Source organism: Panthera leo, chromosome C2 (genome assembly GCF_018350215.1).
Source record: "Panthera leo isolate Ple1 chromosome C2, P.leo_Ple1_pat1.1, whole genome shotgun sequence".
NCBI lineage: Eukaryota > Metazoa > Chordata > Mammalia > Carnivora > Felidae > Panthera > Panthera leo.
This window is the reverse complement of record NC_056687.1, coordinates 38,690,313-38,711,415: the sequence shown is the minus strand read 5'-3', so window position 1 is coordinate 38,711,415 and position 21,103 is coordinate 38,690,313. Positions and strand designations below refer to the sequence as shown.

At 36.3% G+C, this 21,103-nt stretch overlaps 1 long non-coding RNA gene across 1 annotated transcript in view; it reads right to left on the bottom strand.

Annotated features, from left to right (window-relative positions):
* LOC122198834 overlaps window positions 1–20,713 on the bottom strand; it is a 47,393-nt gene extending 26,680 nt beyond the window's left edge. Inside the window, exon 1 of the long non-coding RNA XR_006193178.1 lies at window positions 20,602–20,713. This is a non-coding gene — a long non-coding RNA (uncharacterized LOC122198834). The remainder of the gene's footprint in view (window positions 1–20,601) is intronic.
* Between the last annotated feature and the right edge of the window lie 390 nt (window positions 20,714–21,103).

The following is a 21,103-nucleotide window of genomic DNA, read 5'->3' as shown; positions in this document are numbered from 1 at the left end:
TAAGGACGGCAATCTGTTTAAAACATTTTTTTTAATGTTGATTTATTTTTGAGAGAGACAGAGCACAAGCGGGGGAGGGGAAAAGAGAGAGGGAAACACAAAATCACAAGCACACTCCAGGCTCCAAGCTGTCAGCACTGAGCCCGATGCAGGGCTCGAACGTGTGAACTGTGAGATCATGACGTGAGCTAAAGTCAGAAGCTCAACCAACTGAGCCACCCAGACTCCCCTAGGGGGCAATCTGTTTTATTCAGTCTACCAATTTCAAATGTTAATCTCATCCAGAAATTCCCTCACACACATCCAGAACAGTGTTGGGCAAAATGTCTGAGCACCCTGTGGCCCAGTCAAGTTCACACATAAAATTAACAACCACATAGGCAAAATGGGAGTTGATCATTAAAAGGAGAATTATCAATCTTCGATCACAATATTTTCATGTAAAATTCAGAAAAGTAAATTTTGGTGCTACTCAATGAAAGATCATCTTTTAGTCATCCTGTGCCTACTCCCGTCATGAATACATCACAGTACTGCAGCTGTTACATATACGATTGTATCATCCACAGATTTGTGAATCCCTTAAAGCAGAGCCTGTATGTATCATTCTTGAGTGTCCAACACAAAACCTAGAACTTGTTATGCATTCAATAAATATCTGTAGAATGAATTAGATGGCCGATATAATCTACAATTTAGTAACTCATATTCTGTATCATTTTAGAGTTGTCACAGCACATTTACATGGTTTATCTCATCAGAGCATTATGATCCCAATTCCATCAATGAAAAAATAAAGTTCACAGATAATATTGACACATAACTAGAAGTTAGCAACACAAGCACTTGAAGAAACCAGAGTTCCTAAACCCAATCTAAATAGCACAGCAAAGATAAGGAAATTATTAGGAAATGATGAAACAAACAAACAAAATGACAAACTGGTCACCTTTTTAGAAGTTAATATAATTACAGGTACTGTTTAAGACTATAAAAAATTGGGGGGAGTTCAACATATATTACCTTGTTTAATAGTTTCAGTAACCTAATGAGAGGAATTATTATCACTATTTTATCAAGGCAGAAACTGACACATTTAGAAGCTGCACAAGATTATGTAGGAAGTAGTCAGTAGAACTAAGTTTTCCACTGAGATCTGGCTAATCCCTAAAGTCTATGCTACTAACTACTGTTTAATACCATTATTTACTATTTAAAACACTCCCACAAAGTATGTGCAACAACATTTTACAGGTAAAAAATGGAGCTCAAGAAGGTTAAATTACTTATCCAGTCCACAAAGACAATTAGCAGAGCACAGATACTTAAGTCAAGTCCAAAACCTGTTCTCTTTTTCCATTGATCTCAGCCTCCATTGCATTGCAAGCACTTTGATGTATGAGACACTCACTGGACCTGCACTCACATGCACATACTTTAACAGAAAAAGTTACAGAAATACAGCTATTGGATTCTGAATTTATTTTTAATTTGGGGCCATTAAAGAAACCAAAATTTCCCTGTGAGCTGCATATTAACCTCCCAAAAAAGAAAAGCCCAACTTTTCTTAACATGGGTGATATACTGGTCAGAGTGACTAAAATTAACAACTCAGGAAAGCACAGATGCTGGCGAGGATGTGGAGAAACGGGAACCCTGTTGCACTGTTGGTGGGAATGCAAACTGGTGCAGCCACTCTGGAAAACAGTGTGGAGGTTCTTCAAAAAATTAAAAATAGATCTACCCTATGACCCAGCAATAGCACTGCTAGGAATTTACCCAAGGGATACAGGAGTGCTGATGCATAGGGGCACTTGTACCCCAATATTTATAGCAGCACTTTCAACAATAGCCCAATTATGGAAAGAACCTAAATGTCCATCAACTGATGAATGGATAAAGAAATTGTGGTTTATATACACAATGGAATACTACTTGGCAATGAGAAAGAATGAAATATGACCTTTTGTAGCAACGTGAATGGAAATGGAAGGTATTATCCTGAGTGAAATAAGTCAGTCAGAGAAGGACAGATAACATATGTTTTCACTCATATGTGGATCTTGAGAAACTTCACAGAAGACCATGGGGGAAGAGAAGGGTGGAAAATAGTTACCAACAGAGAGGGAGGCAAACCCATAAGAGACTCTTAAATATAGGGAACAAACTGAGGGTTGATGGGGGGGTGGGTGAGGGGAAAATGGGTGATGGGCATTGAGGAGGGAACTTGGGATGAGCACTGGGTGTTGTATGTAAGTAATGAGCCACAGGAATCTACCCCCAAAACTAAGAGCACATTTTATACACTATATGTTAGACAATTTGACAATAAATTATATATACAAAAAAAATAGATGATATAAATGTAACACTTAGAAAGATGAGTAAACAAGGAAATAATATGACAATAAATGAAGAAAGGATCTGTACCATGAATAGTGTATACATACTTCATCTATAATTTTTGGCAAACACTTCCACCAAGTCCTCAAAGAGGATATTATTATAATCACAATGGCACATTCCAGTAGTGGCTTTTTTTTTAATAGATGGAAAGATAGAAAGTTTAAGACAAATACATAGACATGGAAATACAGGTATATGTAATTCACATGTATGTGAGGTAGCTCTTTGGCATTCTCCATATAGTTTTTTTTTTTTCTATAGGGAGATTTTAGTTTAACCCTTTCCTGTGTTGTTATAATAATGCTAGGGGTACCTGGGTGGCTGAGTCAGTTAAGCGTCTAACTCTTGATTTCATCTCGGGTCATGATCTCACCATTTGTGAGTTCAAGCCCTACACAGAGCTCAGCACTGACAGTGTGAAGACTGCTTGCAATTCTCTTTCTCTCCCCCCACCCCTCTGCCCCTCTCTGCTCCCTCTCTCTCTCTCTCAAAATAAATAAACTTAAAAAAAATAACCCTAATTTAAAGAACCCCACCAGAATTTCCTAAGAACCAATTTGGTAGAATGGAACTAAATAGACATTTGAATGCAAGGATCTGGTTAGTCAGGTGAACTATATGGTAATTGTTTTGTATTCCTTCAAATTGTAAGGTGCTAAATAGATTAAATTAATCCACCACTTTAAGGAATTTATGGTGTATTGAGTAATAAACTATGACATTTTGCCTAATAGCCAAAGTAGTTTGGGAAGGAAAGTCTGAGTTCAAGTTCATACCCATTGACCTTGAAGATGCCCACGTTGGGGTGCTCCTCAAGCTGTTTTAAGATAAAAGACACCTTGGGGCTCCTGGGAAGTTCCATCGGTTAAGCATCCAAATTCAGCTCAGGTCATGATCTCATGGTTTGTGGGTTCATCAGGCTCTATGCTGACAGCTCAGAACCCGGAGCCCGCTTTGGATTCTGTGTTTCCCTCTCTCTCTGCCCTTCCCCTTCTCATGCTTGTCTCTCTCTCTCTTTCAAAAATAAACTTCAAAAACAAACATTAAAATTAAAAAAAAAAAAAAGATAAAAGAGATCTCATGAGGTAAATGCAGTCCAGAGATATAAAGATTTGGAAGTCACGTCATCAAATTAAATATCCAAGTTTTAAGAATGATTGCATTTTTACAAGGAATAGAATAAAAATGATAGCAAATCCAAAATACTGGAGTGTTCCTGTCGTCTATGTTAGAAAGAAGGAATGGGGACAAACGAGATGCAGTTCCAAGAGAAGACAGAGAAGTCCCACTACTACCATAAAAGACTCAGGAAGGAAAACGTTAGGAAGAAATGTTGCAGACACTGAAATATATTGGCAAAAAGGCTGGAAGAAGAGGTGACCTATAGAAAAAGTGGATTTGATTAATACGGGATTTTTGGTAACCTTTTTCAAAGCAACCTCAATACTGGGTGGGACATAAGCAAGAAGAAGTTATAAAGCGAAAACGGCTGATAAGGATAAGATAGATATTGGTAGTGCAAAATTTAATGAGCATATGATCATGACTTTAAAATGCACATTTTAGCTCAGTATATTGGAAACATAGACTGAAATTCTGCATTTTTAAAAGTTTGTAGGTAATACCAATGCAACTGGCCCATGTACTAAACTTAAGTAGCAAGATTATAAAGTGCGTAAGCTGATTTCCTTTCTATTCTATTCTATTCTATTCTATTCTATTCTATTCTATTCTATTTTATGTATGCTTATAATTCAAGGGATTCAGGGGATAGAAGGAAGATGGTATTCTTTAAGCTCAATTGAAAAAGGTCAAGCTAATTGGAAATGAAAAAGAATGCAAGAATGCATTTTTGGTAAACTTTCCTCTTTAGTACAGAAACTATACTCAATTATCATGTGTTTTTACAGGTGCAGTTTGGAAAAAATTAACCAAAAATATTGGGTAATAGTATTGTACTAGTAGGTAATAGGTTTTGCTTGTTCAACCCTGATATAGAGGGTTCACAAAAAGGATATGCTTTTACTTTGATTTAGTAAAGCAGCATTCTGAAAAGCAGTTGAAGCTTTTAGAGATACAAAAGCAATGTGCTTATATATACCTATCTTCCAAAATTCAGATTTCATTTTTCTACTCCATTCAAAGATGTTCTTTCCCCCCTCTTATATAAAGCATGTACAGGTTACAAAACAGTATTGGAAAAAGAGATAAAGAAGTAAACCTTATATTATGTATAATAATTGTGATATTTGAATAAAGTTTCAGTATTTTTGTTTCTCATTCATCACACAAATATGAAGCAACAGATATTAATTAGCAATTTGTTAGAAACCACATCATGTTTCACAGTGTACTGTTTCCTCAGTTGGAGGCACTTTCGGGTAGAGAACTAAATCTCTAACGAGAGCATTACTTTCTAGTTCTGATAAAGAAAAACAAAAGTAATAAAAGATTTACATTCAATAGAGTGCTCAGTTAAACAGAGTACATATAAGTGAGTTCAAAGATGACACAAAATTAAACATGCTTTTGCGTATTTTTATCTATTTATTTTTAAACACCTGGATGCTAGCCAAGAACATCTGAAGAATTCATGCCAAATTAATTGTTTCCCTGGAGGGGAATACATAAATAAGTTGACAAAACCAATGTTTATAAATATTGATTGTCTGAATATGTTTCCTAGATTAACTCCGGGTAAGGTATCAACATGAATATAAGTTCTTCATGAACCAATCCTGGAAGAGAGATACCTGCATCTGAATCATGAACTAGGAAATAATAGCATACACCTGCTAGGAATGTGGATTAATTTCCATTAGACACATTACAGATGGGATCAGATAGAAAGAAGACAGCAAGGCCATACTCACAGCTGCCCTCCCAGAGAAAGCAGAACTACAGGGAGAGAGCAGAGGGAAAAGAGCAGGCTAGGTGCAGATGTGAAATGACAACCACTAGTTGGCACTGAGAAAGTTTTCCAAAGCCGCTTTCCTGGGGACCACAGGGCAAAAACAGTCTCAGCAAACTGAAAGCTAGAAGGTGGCAGGCAAATTTCCTGGAGGTCAACTTGCATGTACAATCCACCACCAAAAAAATAAGAATTAAAAAAACAACAGAGAAGAGAGTATGATAACCACCTCATTAAAAGCTCTTTACCTAAAATATATCTATCTTAATATATGAATGATACATTTACATTAGACACAGATTAATTATATACTATGTACAAGCAACTCAACATGCAACATTATCAGTAAAAGCTTCTAAAAATGCTTTGGGCAAGGCACCGTAATTTTCCTATTTCACAGATAAAGAAACTGAGAATCAGTGAGATTAAATTACCTAAGGACACATTGTGAGAAATTAGCAAATCCAGGATCTAAATGTAAAAAAATCTGGTTCCCAAATCCTGTGTTTAACATTTTATATGGTTTCACAAGTAACAAATGATATGCAAAATAAAGCAATAAGAAGTCACTGTCAACTTAAAAACTAATGCTGATATTGGTCATTGACAGAGGTATACACAGAAACTCTCAGGGCAAATGGGAACGTAAGTTGCTATAACTTTCATGAATATTTTAAAATTATCAACAGTCAAATAATTCCTCTGAGACAAGTCTACTTCTAAGAATTTATTCAAATGAAATAAGAATAAATGGACTTAAAAATTTCACTAAAATTATTTATCACAACATTCTTTAAAATAACAAAAACTGAAGGTCTCAAAAAAAGGATCATAGTAAAATAAATCACAGTATATCCAGGAGAACATGATATAACATTGAAAGATATACTGAGCATTGCAAATGGGTGGGGAGACATGCTTCACGGTATTATAAGGCAAAGATATTTATATCGTTAAAAAAAAAAACAGAATGCACATATACAGACATGCAGTTTTTTTTTTTATGCTATTTCTATTTTTAGTTTTTTGGGGAACCTCCATACTCTTTTCCACAGTGGCTGCATCAATTTACATTCCCACCAACGGTGCACAAGTCATCTGCACCCTTTTCTGTGCACCCTCTTAAAGACTTGTTATTTCTTGTTTTTTTTTCTTCTTTCTCAAGTTTTTATTTAAATTCCAGTTCATTAACATCCAGTGTAATATTAGTTTCAGATGTAGAATTTAGTGATTCATCACTCACAAATAACACCCAGTGCTCTTCACAAGTGGCCTCCTTAATGCCCATCACCCATTTATCCCATCTCCCCACCAACCTCCCCTCCAGTGACCCTCTGTGTTTAAATTAAATTGTCTGTATTTGAGTCTCTTATGGTTTGCCTCTCTCTCTGTTTTTATCTTATTTTTCCATCCCTTCCCCTATGTTCATCTTTTGTGTTTCTTAAATTCCATGTATGAGTGAAATCAGATGATATTTATTTTTCTATGACTTATTTTGCTTTGCATAATACACTCTAGTTCCATCCACAAGGTTGCAAATGGCATGATTTCATTCTTTTTGATTGCCAAGTAATATTCCATTGCATACACACACACACACACACACACACACACACACACACCACATCTTTATCCATTCATCAGTTGAAGGACATTTGGGCTCTTTCCATAATTTGGCTACTATTGATAGCACTGCTATTAAACACTGGGGTGCATGTGCCCCTTCAAATAAGCACTTTTGTATCCTTTGGATTAATGCTGGGTAGTGCAATTGCTGGGTCATAGGGTAGTTCTATTTTTAACTTTTTGAGAAACCTCCATAATTTTTCCAGAGTGGCTGCACCAATCTGCATTCTCACCAGTAGTGCAAAAGTATTCCCCTTTCTCTGTATCCTCACCAACATCTGCTGTTTCCTGAGTTGTTCATTTTAGCCATTCTGACAGTTGTGAGGTGGTATCTCATTGTGGTTTTGATTTGTATTTCCCTGATGATGAGTGATGGTGAGCATCTTTTCATGTGTCTGGTAGCCATCTGGAGGTCTTCTTCGGAAAAGTGTCTTTAACCCACTTCTTCACTGGATTGTTTGTTTTTTGGGGTGTTGAGTCCACCAAACATTTAAAGAAGAGTTAATACCTATTCTTTTGAAGATGTTCCTAAAATAGAAATGGATGGAAAACTTCCAAACTCATTCTATGAGGCCAGCATTACCTTGTTTCCAAAACCAGACAAAAACACCACTCACATGGAAAATTACAAACCAATCTCCCTGATGAACATGGATGCAAAAATTCTCAAGAAGATACTAGCAAACCAAATCCAACAATACATTAAAAGAATTATTCACCATGATCAAGCAGGATTTATTCCTGGGCTGCAGGGGTGGTTCAATATGCACAAATCAATCAACATGATACATCGCGTTACTAAAGAAAAGCATAAAAACCACACGATCCTCTCAATAGATGCAGAAAAATCATTTGAAAAAATACAGCATCCTTTCTTGACAAAAACTCTCAAGAAAGTAGGGATAGAAAGAACATACCTCAATATCATAAAAGCCATATATGAAAGACCCACAGCTAATATCATCCTCAGTGGGGTACAACTGAGAGCTTTCCCCCCTAAAGTATGGAACACAACAGGATGTCCACTCTCACCACTGTTGTTCAACAAAGTGTTAAAAGTCCTAGCCTCAGCAATCAGACAACAAGACAAAATAAAAGACATCCAAATCACCAAGGAAGAAGTCAAATTTTTACTCTTCGCTGATGACATGATACTCTATGCGGAAAACCTGAAGGCTCCACCAAAAAAACTGCTAGAACTGATAAATGAATTCAGCAAAGTCACAGGATATAAAATCAACATGCAGAAATCAGTTGTATTTCCATACACCAATAATGAAGCAGCAGAAAGAGAAAGCAAGAAATCAATCCCATTTACACTGGCACTGAAAACCATAAAAAGCCTAGTAATAAACTAACCAAAGAGGTAAAAGACCTATACGCTGAAAACTATAGAAAGCTTATGGAAGAATCTGAAGAAGATACAAAGAAATTGAAAAACATTCCATTCTCATGGATCGGAAGACCAAACATTGTTAAAATGTCAATAGTACCCAAGCAAACTACACATTCAATGCAATTCCTATCAAAATAACACCGGCCTTCTTCACAGAACTAGAACAAACAATGCTAAAATTTGTACGGAAGCAAAAAAGATCCTGAATAGCCAAAGCAATCCTGAAAAAGAAAACTGAAGCTGGAGGCATCACAATTCCGGAGTTCTAGATGTATTACAAAGCTGTAATCATCAAGACAGTATGGTACTGGCACAGAAACAGACACATAGATCAATGGAACAGAACAGAAAACACAGAAATGGACCCAAAAATGTAGGGCCAACTAATCTTCAACAAAGCAGGAAAGAATATCCAATGGAAAAAAGACAGTTCTCTTCCATAAATGGGGTTGGGAAAACTGGACAGCGACATGAAGAATGAACCTGGACCACTTTATTACACTGTACACAAAAATAAACTCAAAATGGATGAAAGATCTAACTGTAAGAGAGGGAACCATCAAAATCGTAGAGGAGAAAACAGGCAACAACCTCTTTGACCTCATACGCAGCAACTTCTTACTAGACATGTCTCTGGAGGCAAGGGAAACAAAAGCAGATATGCAGTTTAAAAAAGAATTTTGTGGTCACTTCTTTATGCCAAATTGGAGAGGATTAGTTTAATTCATATCAATGGAGTAGTTTAAGTCTGTTTCCATTTCAGAGACTCCAAGAGAGTAAGAAGTAAAACCGGAACTTTAGACTCTCTTTTCTGAAGAACTGGATGTGAACTTGAGATGTGAACCCAGATAGTCTTACAGACTGAGCTCTTATTAAACATGACCTTATATTTGTAGTTAAAAGCTACTCTTCCAGGGGATAACATGTGCTATTCACTGTTCTAAGTATTCCACAAACACCTGACTGATTAATGTTGCTAGGAACTGTATGCAGTAAGAACAGTATGACACATCTTTATATGCAGATGTGAAGTAGCAGGCCACAGAGCTGACAAGGGACAGAACCAAGGCTTTCAACCTAAGTCTGACACCAGAACTACACTTAACCATGATGTTAAGATGTCTTTATATTCTTTGTGCTCCCTCCACCTTCTCCACAGCCCCAATGGCTTCATCCCATCACTTACTTTATTTCTATCCTGACATTCCTGGATTTTATTGTCTTGTATTATGTAAATATCACCACTATGTATAATTTTGTTTCTTCCACTGTTACCTTAATTGTCATAATTGTGGTTGCTTAATTGGTATTTACAAACATTTTAAAATTCACTTATTTTATCAAGTTTCCCAGTTCACTTCTTTGCTGAAGCTTGCCCTATAAATTGGCTTGCCAAGTGAAATAAGTCAGTCAAAGAATGACAGATATCATGTGCTTTCATTCATATGAGGATCTTGAGAAACTTAACAGAAGACCATGGGGGAAAGGAAGGGGAAAAAATAGTTACAAACAGAGAGGGAGGAAGGCAAACCATAAGAGACTCCTAAATACAAAGAACAAACTGAGGGTGGATGGGGGGAGGGGAGCAGGGAAAATGGGTGATGGGCATCTAGGAGGGTACTTGGGATGAGCACTGGGGGGTTGTGTGTAAGCAATGAACCACAGGAATCTACCCCCAAAACCAAGAGCACACTTTACCCACTGTAAGTTAGCCAATTTGACAATAAATTATATTTAACAAATAAAATAAATTGGCTTACTAAGGGCCATGTTTCCTAAATTTTTAGTTTTCTGTTGCCTTCATGCTTGAGTAAGATTTCAGCTCAATCTAAAATTCTTGAATTGCCCTTTACTTCCCTGATGATTTTGAAACAATACTTCTTCATTTTCTAATTGTCATGTTGTTACAAAAGGGTTCTGAGGCCAGCCTTATTCCAACTTATAGACAAATTGAATTTTCTCTCTGAGTGACATAAAAATGATTTTTCTTGATATACATTTATGTTAATTGATCTGCATATTCTTTCTTTCTAAACACAACTTGTAGTTTCAGTATGTAGCTTCAAGTTTTCATTTATTTTATGCAAGTTTTCTTAAATTATCTCTCTGGAAAATATTTGTTTTCTGCTTTCATTTATCCCATTCTACTTATTTTGTTTTCTTTATAAGGGTCAACAATAAGGCATACATTAAATCATCTTTTTTTTATTATACGTACTTATTACTTTCTTTCAAAACCTTTTTCTTTTTTTACAACTTTTCTCTTATATTTCACTTGGCTTAATTTTCTTAATTATCTCCTTTATCTCCCCATTTTTCAGAGAATACATTTCCCTGTATCTATTTCCCATGCAACCTCTATTTCTGTGATATTTTTCTCCTTTATATGTAAATATATATTAATTTTGCCACATACTTTTTTAAATTCTTTGCATTGTCTCACTTTTTCTTAAGTCCTGTGTCTATGTTATCAATACAATGACAAAATGTGTACACCAAATTTCACCTGCTTTATGCTATAATCTCTAGCATGTTTCTAGTATGTTCACAAATATCTTTTGCATGCTAAGTCCATTTTCATATTTTATTTTCAGTTACTTTCGCCTAAGGCCCATTACACTGCTTTTTATTTCTTCTTATGAATCTGAAAACCTTTTCCTAGACAAGCTCCTTGTAAAAGTTTACAATAAACAACAACGTGGAATGGTGAATTAGGGTGATGGCAGATTAAAACCCAGGGACATTCAACTTAAGCCACTGTCATTTTCTCATGAGCATCTCCAGGGTGCCCTTACACAACTCTGGTATATCCAGAAGTTTCATCATTGGTCTGCTGGGTATGTTTGGACCTATTCAATCGCAAAGAAATACACACACACATACACACACACTCAACTGGATTAAGGAATCATCTGAATTCCTCTTATTCAGGGTTTGAAAATTCCAAGGTAGGGCTGACCAGCACACAGGAGCCAGAATATCAAAGAGAGTTATCAGAACTTGGATGGAGTTGGAGTGAGGTAGGGAAGCAGAAGGATGTCCCTTCTAGAAAGACTCCATCTCTGCTGTTTTTCTATAATGTCTCATTTACTTATGTTCCATATTTTGCCTCCAAGTAAATCAAAGAAGCTATGCTCACACTTCAAGGGGGATGCAAGAAAGTTAATTATGCTTTGAGTTTTATCCTAGGCCCCAAACACCTGATAACACCTAAGAGACAGATCCCCAAAACATTCCAGGACATTAGCTTCAAACCAACCGCAGTTGACACTGGCATCAATACCCCTACCTTTAGTAATTTACAGAATAACACCTATTGTTTACCTGACACTCACCTTTAATTGTGTCCTACCCTGGATTCCTGAAGGAACACATACCCTAGATCTTTTTCCAATATAAACCCCTAGTCCCAAGCAACAACAAGACTCAGTCTCTTTTCTTTTCTGCATCTCCCAGGCACTCCATCTGCTACTGTCATCTACACTATCCTGTAAACTCTGTTTCTACTTCCTCCAGCTCGTGTTTGATATCTATCCGGCATGAAGCCCAAGACCCTCTTGGCTGGTCCCGTGAGATCCCCTCTCTGGGTCCTGGGACCAAGCCTGCCTGCAACAAGCAGTCTCTCAGCAATATTTTCTTCTGGACTCCTCCTTCTATTTCCAGGAGTTCTAGGCTTTAATGCTCCTCTTACCAAATTTGGCAGAAAATGCATTAACTATCCAATATCTATTTTCTCTTTCTCTTTTACTAATGGAAGCACATTCAGAGCTGCAATGTGTCCAGTTGAGCACTATTTGTGTTCCCAGATTGTGACAGTGAGAAGTGACCATACGAGCCAGTTCTTAAAATGAAATGGAAAATTTCTATTGGATGTGATCCAGGAATGATACTATTTTCCTGGAGTAACTGAATAGATTGAGTTGACCCAGATCTTAGCTCTTTGCCCTTCCCCCTTCTTTCTGCCTACAGATGGAGCAAACATTTTGTGACAAAAAGAGCCACATAATGGGGTGAACAGAGAATGGAGCTGAAGAGAGCCTAGGTTCCTAATATCCTGTAATGACTGTGCTTGCACTCAACTTGTTTTCTCTTATGCTCTAGTAATCACAAAAGAAAAATAAACTTTAAGAAACTATAGTTGAATATCTGGTATATGGAAATAATAAAATCCCAAGTGATACAAGAAACTCACAAGATAAAAAAGGGAAAGTATTTTACTTCCTAGCTTTCACTTCCAAAATTTCTGAAATTCAATCTTATTTATTTATTCCGTTGAGTGACAGGTCATTCCTAAACAAATAACAATGTCTAGGGGCGTGGGGAGATGCCAGGCTTTTATTCTCAACTCTAAAGTCAAGGATGGAATTAGCTTTACCTGGACCACAGAGACTACAAATGAAACACACACACACACACACACACACACACACACACACACACACACACACACACGCATGCATACACACACCCCGAAGTGTCCTTTTGAGGAGAAAAATGAATGTATTCTAGACAGCCAAAACCATTCTCCCAGGGTGAGGGAGGGAGAGAAGGTATATGTGTGTGTGTGAAATGATTAAGTTTTTTCTTAACTTCAGCTGACAAATATTGGCAGCAGCAAGGCTGTTTGCAACCCATAGTTTCTCCTCTAATTTGTCACACTAAAAGCTAGCTTTTGCAGTGATGGAATGTCTGCATGATTTCTAGCTTCTCCTCTAACATAAGCATTGTCAATCAAAATTCAGGAGATTTCTACGACGAGCTTCTACGCTGTGATATGTTTGTTCAAAATAAGTTGGTTTTCACTCCTCAGTTTGTGCCTTGTGGTTTAGAAAATCTACTTGCCTGGTGAATCTGGCCAAAGTCTGAGATGTTCTTTCAATATATTTGTTCATGTATTGATGCTGCAGGCACTGGGGCTTCCCAAGTCTGGTTAAAATCAAGTTTGTTGTTTGTTTTGTTTTTTTGTTATTATTATTTTTACCAGCTCTATTTAGGAGATGACAAGAAATCTTTACTCCATCATCTTAAACTAAAAGTATACCATATGCCACTTATATTCTCAAATATGAATTCACTAGTTGGAGATATATATATATATATATATATATATATATATATATATATATAGATATATATATATATATAGATATATATATATATATAGATATATATATATATATATTTGCATGTATATATACATATATATGTATATATGCACAGACATATATGTACATTTCAGATTTCTAGATTTCAGATTTATCCTTAATAGAAAAGTACAAATTTCTAACAGACGGTTTTTATCATGCCAACTCTATCTTCAAATCATCAAAAGCCGTTTTATCAAAAGATAAAATCCAATATTCTTACCTTGGAATGCATATACTTATCAAAGTAAATTCAACTGCACAGTGTATCTGGCTATGCTCTGTGCTTTTTCAAGTTTATGAATGTGCACAAGTTCTACTTAAAATGTTCTATCTAAAATGTTTACTCTAGCTAAAATATTCTCTTGGTCTATCAACAATGTGTATATATTTATAGGTCAATACCATGGAAAAGCTTCCTCCATTGACTTGCAGTCAGATATTATCATTTTGAATTTCTATGGTATTGCAACATTTGCCATAGCCTTCTCCATATTTTATTTATTTAAATAATGTGTGTTTTATGTTGAAGTGTCTTACTCTCCCTTATAGATATGTGTATCTTTAAGGGGGATATCTTTCTATGACTCATGAATGTTTGCATGATGGCTCCTAATCTGGTAGGTCTTCAGAGACTATTTGGACCACACTTTTAAAATTAAATTAAAATAAAAACAGTCGTATTAAACAACTTCCTCTTTTGTGCAAGGAAAAAAAAGAATCAATTTAATCATTCCAAGTTTCTATTTACACAGCCTAAATAAAATTGACAGAACAACTATGAATTAATGTTGATAACATTAACTTGAATAAGTAGGTTGATGTTGATGAGAAATAGAAAGCAAACAAATAAACAAAAGTACACTATAAGAATTCTGTTTGATATGACCTTCCAGATGATCTGGAACTTTTAATCAGCAGTGATCACCTCTTGGAAATATGAAGGTACAGCATATATACCTGCATGAGAGAGATCATTTTTGAGCTAATGTCTCCCCAATCTACAATTCCCCTAGATCTCTTTTCTAAGTTCCTGTTCTGCATTCTATATGTCGTCTAAAGATACAAACATAAAATGTCCACTGCCCTATGAAACTCATACCAAAAAGAATTTACTATCTTTCCTCATTTGACAGTTTTTTTCCTTTTAAATATTCTATCTACCTTCCATTTTTAGACAAATGTTCTGGATATCTAATGCTGCACACAAAACCGTAAAACTTAGTGGTGTAAAATAATTATTTTGCTCACAGATCTGGTGTCTGGGCTGGCACCTCAGCAGGACTAACTTGTTTCTGCTCCACTCTGAATCAGCTGGGACAGCTTGAAGCCTGTAGTCTGTAATCATTCAAAATCTCATCTACTCACTTGACAGTGTCTGGGATGCAAAGCCTCGGCTAGGAAGCTTTGACTGAGCACCAGAATGGCTAAGGACTCCTTGGATATCTCTCTTTATTTCTATGTGATTTTGCAACATAGCAGCTTCAAGGTAGTTGGCCTTATTACATGTATTCTCAGGCTCCAAAGCATGTGTCTCAAGAGATATCCAAGGGGAAGTTGTATCTTCAATATGACTTCGACTTGGAATTTACCTAGTATGGCTTCTGTCACACTCTGTAGGTGGGAGCAGTCATAAGCCCCCTTCCAGATTTAAAAGGAGGGGCCACAGACACCATTTGTCTGTGAAAGTAAGTGTGATGTCTGACTGGAAATATTGTGGTGGCCATGGCTGGAAAACACAATTTGTTATAGCAAATTTATTTTCCTTTTGGAAACTGGCTGAAAAATGTAGTTACTTATAGTATGACAATATCCTATATTATTAATTGTCCTTCAAGAAGGATTAATCTTTGAGAATAAATAAATAAATATGTTTGGCTATCAATGTTCCTCTGCTAATAATTGCTGCACTTGTTTTCAAAATTTTTACTTTTACTTCTGCTTCTTTTTACTTCTTTTTAAAACTTATTATTTAGTCTTACTATTTTAGAGTACAGAAAGGGCAAGTCATCCTGTAATATACATCTATCTCATTGACATACATAATGTAACATATTTTTCATATTTTCTTCAGATCTTTTCTTGCCTGTCTTTCTGTCTTGCTTTCACCTCTGTCCTCCAACTCTTTCATTAAAACGTTATACATAAAAGAAAATCTTTCTGGATTATTTTCCCTAGTACCATTATCCCTTTCTCTTTAATATATATATATATATATATATATATATATATATATACACACACACACACACACACACACACATATATGTGTGTGTGTGTGTGTGTGTGTGTGTGTGTGTGTGTGTATATATATATATATGTGTGTGTGTGTATATATATATATATATATATATATATATATATATAGGATCAAGCCCATATATATATATGGGCTTGATCTCACAACCTTGGCAACATGACCTGAGCCGAAATCAAGAACTGGATGCTTAACTGACTGAGCTACTCAAACACTCCTAAAACTCATTTTTGAATATGGTATGATGCATGAAAGTTGTATTTTTCCATATACATAAAAATTATCCCAGTATGATTTATCATATTCTTTACCCTGTCACTAATAGTTAAATCAGCTTATTTGAGATGCAATTTATGTATCTATAATAAAGTTTAACAATTCTGCATGCACAATTTAAAAGTATTGACAAACACATGCAATAATTAACAAAAATGTGTAAATGGATATACAAGATAAAAAGATATAGATTGTGACATATAAAACATAAAACATTCAGTGGGGGAGAGCAAAAATATAGACCTGTAGAATGTGTTCAAATTTAAATTATTATCAATTTAATATAAACTGTTAAACATACAAGCCTTCTGCAAACCTTTTGCATAAGCCTCATAGTAACCACAAGGCAAAAACCAAGAATAGGTACACAAAAGAAAGCATACCAATACAGAAAAGCATCAAAACAAAAAGGAAGGGAGCAAGAGAAGAATAAAGGAACACAGGAATTACAAAACAGCCAGAAAACAATTAATACAATGACAAAAGCAACTTAACATACCTGTCAATAATTACTAGAACATAACTAGACTAAATTCTCCAGTCAAAAGACATAGAGTGGATGAATGGTAAAACCCAAGACCCATCTTTATGCTGCCTATAAAAGACTTCCATCAAATGTAAGGACACACAGAGATTGAACATACAGGGATGGAAAAAGATGTTCCCTGCACATGGAAATCAAAAGAAAGTTTGGGATAGCTATACTTACACCATACAAAACAGACTTTAAGATAAATACTATAATAAGAGACGAAGAAGGTCATTATATAATAATAAAGGGGTAAATATACTAAGATATAACATTTGTAAATGTTAATTCACTTACCATAGGAATACCTAAATATATAAAGCAAATATTAATAGACCTACAGAGAGAAACAGACGGCAATACAACAATAGGGGATGTTAATACTCCACTTTCATCAATGGATAGATCAGACAGAAAATCAATAAAGAAATACTGGCCTTAAATGACCCATTAGACCAGATGGACTTAGATTTCACCAGAACATTCCATCCAAGATAATAGAATACAAATTCTTCTCAAGTGCACATGGACCATGCTCCAGGACAAATCACATGTTAGGCAACAAAACAAGTATTAATTAAATTAGGAAGGTTGAAATTATATCAAATATCTCTTCTGACCACAGTGGTAAGAAGCTAGAAATTAATTATAAAAAGAAAAGTGAAAAAGTCACAAATATGTGGAGATTAGACATGCTACTGAACACTCAATGGGTCACAGAAGATATCAAAAGAGAAATCACAAAATATCTTGGGACAAATGAAAATGGAAATACAACATACCAAAACTCAGGAGATATAACAAAAGCAATTCCTAAGAAGGAAGTTCATACTGATAAAAGCTTACATAAAGAAATAAAGATTTCAAGTAAACAATCTAACCTAATACCTCAAGGAACTAGAAAAGAAAAAACAAGTCCTAACATTAGTAGAAGAAAATAAATAGCAAAGATCAGAGTGGAAATAAATGAAATAGAGACTAAAATGACAATAGAAGAGATCGATACAATTAGCTAGAATTACCAAGAAAAAAAAGAAGACTCAAAATCAGAAATGAAAGAAAGAAGTTACAACTGATAGGAGAGAAATACAAAGGCTGATAAGAGACTATTAACTAATCCTTCTCAACCTCTTCCAAAACAGTAGAAGAGGAGGAAACATTTCCAAACTCATCTCACAAAATTAGCATTACTGTGATACCAAAACCAGACAAAAACACTGTAAGAAAAGAAAATTACAGGCCAGTATCCATAATTAACATAGATCCAAATACCTCAACCAAATATTTGTAAGCCAAACTCAACAATACATTAAATAATCCACATACCATGATCAAGTAGGTTTTATTCCAGGGAAGCATAGATGGTTCAACATATGTAAATCAGTCAGTGTTATATACCACATTAACAAATGAAACAAAAGTCACATGATCATCTCAATCGATGCAAAATAAGCATTTGACAACATCCAACACCCAGTTATGATAAAAACTCCTAATAAAGTGGGGACTGAGGGACTGTACCTCAACCCAATCAGCTAACATCATAGTCAAAGGTCAGCTTATCTTCTAAGATGGGAAACCAGACAAGGATGCAGACTCTTGCCACTTTTATTCAACGTAACATTGCTTTAGATGTCCTACCCAAAACAATTAGGGAAGAAAAGGATATAAAAGGCATCCAAATTGGAAAGAAACTAGTATAACTGTCACTGTTTGCAGATAACATATTTTATATGGAAAACCCTGAAGACTTCATAAAAAAAAACACTTCAGAACTAATAAATGAACTCAGTAAAATCACAGGATACAAAATTAATGTACAAAAATCTGCTATATCTCTATCCACTAAAAATATATTATCAGAAAGAGAAATAAAGAAAGTTCCATTTACAATTGGCTCAAAAAGAATAAAATGTCTAGGAATAAATTTAACCAAGGAAGTGAAAGACCTAATAATTACACTGATAATTATAATGTCTCTCATGACAAAAGAAATTGAAGAGGACACAAATAAATGTAAAGATAGGCTGTGCTCATGGATTAGAAGAATTAATATTGTTAAAAATGTCAGTACTACCCAAAGCAATCTACGGAATTTTTTTTTTCCAATAGATCACAGCTATAAGTCAATACAAGTCATTTTAAGATGCAAAACCAAGCAGTAGAAACTAAAGAAAATGCAGCCTAAAGCAGAAGTCAGCAGACTCTAAGTTATATCTGTCCCTTTGTCTAATCTGGCCATATCCATTTGTTTATTCTCTATGATTGCTTTTGAACAGGATTTATATCAGTTCAGCCACTGACAAGGAGATTATATGGCCCACACAGTGGAAAATATTTACTTTCCACCCCTTCCAGAAAAAGTTTTGATCCCTGTTCTTAGAGTAGCATGAAAATTAACTGATATAAAGTTAAACACTAAAACAATTACATATGTGTATATACAGATACAGATATATTCCTAAATACCAAAATAAATTAAAAATAGAGTACAACCGAGACCCACTGTAAGAAATATTTTCTGATCGGCTTTAAGCAAAACTTAAATCTGTGTTGCACTCAAAAGAGACACGAGACGATATAAAGAGACTAAAATAAAAGGATGGATAATGATTTATCAGGCAAATAAAGACAATAAGAAAGCAAATGCTTCAATCTTTATATCACTCATGTAGGTCTCAGGCCAAAATGCATTATACAAGAAAAATAAGGACACTTTATAACACTAAAGGCCACAAATCACGACAATATAATATAACCTACACACCAAATCTCTATCTTTATCTATACAACAAAAAATACAGCAACCATTTGGCTTTTGCCTTTGATAGAGTTTATTTTAGAAATGAGTACTTGAGTTAGGTCAGACCAAGACGTCTTGTCAGAATGTGAAAACTGAAAATTGGTGGAGTCCAAAATTTCTTTTACTTCAGTTTATTAGATTTTCAAATAAGCAATGTAATGAATGCATGCTGACCCCATGTTTTATATTCTTTTACAACATGGTCAGTCAGGTGCAGCAACAAGAGGAGACAGAGGAGAGGCTCAAAAAAAAAAGTTTATTATACTTACAGGTCCTATTAACAGTAGGGACGGGTGGTCAGGAGAAAGAAGATAGGAGCCAAAGGAAAACATTAGACCAGAGCCTTCATTGGGGTTTTCAAGAAAAAGGCAAGGCAGAAGGGGTTAAACAGTTTCAAATTGGCTAGCGTGAATAATTCCACTGAGTTTTGGGCTTTGGTGTGGTCTCTTGCCTGGTTCCTGGGCTTGGATGATTAAGGTAGAAGGATTTTATCTCCTGAGGGGCTAAGCAGAGTAGGTATGGCTCTGGGCTAGTTAGTTTTCATATCCTGGGTGGGCCCTTTGATATCACCAAGAACTGGTTGGCCTCTTCTAAGCCCATCACTTCCAAGCCAGAAAGATTTTTTAAGAGGTCAAAACACTGTAATATACAATTTTTTTTTAAATACATAATACACTCCATTAGCATAAGCCAAGAGGGAGTCACAGCGGTTGGAATATAAATGCTCCTTCTCTGTTCTCCCAACTTTCACAAGAAGTCGAGAGAAGTCCAGAACTTTGCACTCTCCTAAAAAAACCTCCCACCGTCTCTACATCTTAACCATCAAAAATTTCTTAACCACAAAGATTCAAAGGGCACTGGGTCTTCTTCATCTTCCTAATTACCATCCACAAGTGATGACTGTTTTCTCTCACAGCTCTCCTAGAACCAGGCTGCGAGACAGAGCTGGTAACCCCCATCTTTCACATTGCTGCTTCAAAATCATTCCACCATATTCCCTAATCCTGTTTCGCATTTTATCTCCTAGGATGACAATACCTCTGCCTATTCCTCTTACCTACTCACCCCTGTGATATACCAGCCACATCCAGTGATATTATTACCACACTTCAAGATCCCTCTTTCATGCATTCGCTTTCTTCTCTGCCCAGCTTATAGTCCCTACTTCCTCATTACCGTCACTTTAAAGCACCTATCTTTTAATTTCCTAATTCCTTCATGGTTTCACCTTTCTCACTTGCCAAAAAACCAACCTCAGGTCAAGGAGGAGCGCGGCGCGCAAGCGCGGGGCTGCTGCTCAGCCGCTCAGCCGCAGGGGTCTCTTGGCGGTGGACCGCCCGCGCCCCGGGAAGCCCGGGTCACACCCTGTCGGGGCCCTAGAGGACCGGCCGGCACGCAGCCCTCACCCGGCGACGGCCGGCCCTCCCGCGCACTCTGGCCGCGTTCGGGAGGCAGCAGCGGAAGGCGGCGCGCCGACCCGAGCTCACTCGGCTGACTTCTGTGGTCTCCGTGCGCGGAGTTCGTCCACGTCCGACCGCCCCCTCCAGGCTACGCTACGAGCCCCGGGAACTTCCGGGTCTGCGTCTGGCCCCTAGCTTTGCTCCCGACCCCCAAGTCGGACCCGACGGAATGCGGGGTCCTCGGGACAGCGCACCCGGGCCGCTCAGAGTGCCCAATGCCTCGGCGTCCACACTTCCTCTCCCCACGCCTCTAAAATCGTGTATACATTGGTTTTTAAATGACATAATAATTTTT